At 41.9% G+C, this 3,216-nt stretch overlaps 1 protein-coding gene across 1 annotated transcript in view; it reads right to left on the reverse strand.

The window, feature by feature from the left end:
* TMEM222 (transmembrane protein 222) overlaps nt 1–3,216 on the reverse strand; it is a 15,873-nt gene that overhangs the window by 8,649 nt on the left and 4,008 nt on the right. The window lies entirely within an intron of this gene.

The raw sequence follows: 3,216 nt of genomic DNA on the forward strand, positions 1-3,216 counted from the left end.
CTCCAGGGGCAGCAGCAAAATTCAGCACAGCCTTCTGTCCAGTGTTCCTGGAAGAAATGACACTGACATCGGCAGGGTTTTCAATGGCAACAATGGCACGAGCTGCCAGCAGAAGCTTCTCCCAGGTCCTCTTCAGATTTACGATGTAGATACCATCACTTTTCCTCTTGCTCCATTTGGAAGTCAAGGTTGGTGCCACCTAAGTGGGTTCCTGTGGCAAGGAACTTGAGGACATCCTCCTTCGTCTGCAGGACATCAAGGCGCCGGACACCGTGAAAGTTTTCCTGTAAGTTACGAAAGGCGTTGTTACCCAGAACAACGCCATATGGACCCTTGGGCAGGTAGCACGGAAAAGTAATCTAACTACTTTCAATAGCAAGTTCAGCTGGTAATTTCAAGAAAAGCAGTTTTAACTTTAATAAATCAAAGAAATGCTAAGTAACTTTGCTTAAAACTTAAAGTCAGAAAACAGGTTAAGATTCTGTTCAAATAGTAGGTACATTAACCTACTGACAGCTCAAGACAGGACAAAAATCCTTAAAACTGGAAACAAAGCCTAGAAGAAAATCAGCCATATTTTAGTCAAAAGTCATAAAATGCTATTTCACCAGTTCAGTCTCATGTACTTAATCTATCTTCTGTTGTGGTTCGATCTTCCCAATTCGATTCTGGGATCTAATATTCAACTTCAGACCTGTCCCTACAATTAAGTTGGCCCTTTTCTTAGTTTTTTTTTTTTTAAAGAGGTTTTTCGCTATAGGGCGTGTGCGCTCGCCAGACAGACAGAGAGACATAGAGACAGAAAGCGAGAAATCACCCCCCAGGGGGGATGGTCACGCCGCAATCCCTTCTCCTCCATTCTCCTCTCAGAATCTTGGGCATGCACGCACACGCACCCGGCGTGAGTTTTAAGCCACTGGGTCCGGGACGCAAACCGCGGTCAACTACGTGGGAGTTCAGTGACATAGCCATTACGCTAACTGCTGGTTCCCGTTAGTTTTTGAACTCTTATTTCTCGTGTCTATATTTAATTTTCCTGATATAGCACTCCCTTGAGAACTTCTTGGAGATCTGGTCTGGTGTTGGTCAATTCTTTCAGGTTTTGTTTATCTGAGAATATTCTTGTCTTTTCTTCCCATATGAAAGATAATTGTGCCAGGTACAGTATTCTTGGTTGAAATTGCTTTTCCCTTAACTGTGCCACACACATGAGGCACAGATCTTCTCCTAATCATTCACTGGGTGACCGGCTCTGTTAGCACTGTAAGTCCCATACTGTTTTGGTTTTGGTCAGTCTGGCTATGATGTGCCTCAGGAAAGATCTTCTTGGGCTGATGCTATTTGGGGTCTTTTTTATTTCTTGGGACTGAATCTTTGAGTGCCTCTCTAGGTTTGAAAAGTTTTCTTGCAGGATTTCATGGAATAGATTACCTGTGCCCTTGTGAGTCTCTTCGCCTTCTGGGATACCAATTATCTGGATATTTGGATGTTTTATGGTATCTAGTACTTCTCGTATATTATTCTCATTTTGGGGGGCAATTTTCTCAGTCTCTGTGGTGGATTTTTCTAGGCCAGCTATTTTATCTTCTACATCTGAGTTTCGATGTTGTGTATGATCTAGTCTGTTTTTTTTTTTTCTTTTTTCTTTTGATTTTTTTGCTATAGGGCATGTGTGCTCACCAGAAAGACAGAGAGACAGAAAGCAAGAAATCAGCCCCCCCCAGGGGGGATTGGCCATGCCGCAATCCCTTCTCCTCCATTCTCTTCTCAGGATCTTGGGCATGCACACACATGTGCCCAGTGTGAGTTTAAGCCACTGGGTCCGGGACTCGAACTACAGTCAACTACATGGGAGTCTGTGACATAGCCATTATGTTAACTGCTGGTCTCTGCTTTTAATACTTTCAAGGGACATTTTGACTTTCTGTATTATAGCATTCATCTCTAACTGGTCCATTTGATTCTTTTTTATAATGTGTATTTCCTTTCAGATCTTGCAAGAATTTCCTCACCTCCTGGAACTTGTCAGGTCCTTTCTCCTGCCTCTTCTGCAGTTCATTCTCTTCCATCTCTGTTAGCTTAGTCACTATGGATATTATAAATTCTTAATCAGACATTTCCATTGAACTGTCTGTGGATGAAGAGGAGTTATTCTTTTTCCTTGGAGGAAAGGTATTTTCTTGCTTTCCCATATTTCTTGTGACCCTGCAGTGATTTCTAGTCATCAAATGGATGGTGTATTTCTTCCTAATTCTTGAAGTTGAATCTAAGCATTCAGGAGCGTGCAGGTGGTGATCTGGAATCTCCTTGCCATCCTGTTTTCATCCGTTTGTGCAGTAGATTCAGTGGGTATTGATGAATATGTTAACTCTAATAGTATTTGGATGTTTGGCTATGGTTCCCTTGGATCCGCATAAAAACACAGTGAATGGAGATTGAGGAGCAGAGGTATGAGATAAAAGAAAAAGAGGAGACAACAGAGAGAGGAAAAAAAAGAGAAAAGAAGAAAAAAAAAAACAACCAAAAATTTTATTAAAAAAAAAAAAGTAAAAAATAAAAAACTGCACAGCAGTAATGGTGGAGTCTTCTTCTGAAGGCCTGTCCCTTGCCTCTCCTGCAGGGGAGAGGGAAAGGGGATTATTAACAAGATAAAGGAGGAACTGAAAGCCAAGAGAATACTTTACCTTAAAATTTTTTTTCTTTTTTGGTGAAGTTTCTGCTATAGGGTGTGTGTGCTTGCCAGAAAGACAGACAGAGAGACAGAAAGTGAGAAATCACCACCGGGAAAAGCGGCCACGCTGCAATCTCTTCTCCTCCATTCTCCTCTTGGGATCTTGGGCATGCACACACATGTGCCCAGTCTGAGCTTAAGTTACCAGGTTCGGGATTCAAATCACAGTTGACTACATGGGAGTCCAGCAACCCAGCCATTATGCCAACTGCTGGTCCCCCCTGAAAAATTTTAAAAATAAAAAATTACAAAAAGTTGAGAAGACAGAGTGAGGCAGAGAGACAGAGACAGAGACAGAGACAGAGAGAAGGCTAGAGGGGCTCCTATCACTTGAGTTTAGGGGCTGGAGGCTGAATTTTCAGTAGAAAATCTTCATTTCTCTTTTTTCCCTGAAATCACTCGTTCTCAGCAGCAATGGTGGAGTCTTCTTGAATTATTTTTGCTTTAACTTTATGTGTTATTATTTTCCAGTTTGATGAGAGAGC

Source organism: Tupaia chinensis, unplaced genomic scaffold (assembly GCF_000334495.1).
Source record: "Tupaia chinensis unplaced genomic scaffold, TupChi_1.0 Scaffold000445_1, whole genome shotgun sequence".
Classification (NCBI taxonomy): domain Eukaryota; kingdom Metazoa; phylum Chordata; class Mammalia; order Scandentia; family Tupaiidae; genus Tupaia; species Tupaia belangeri.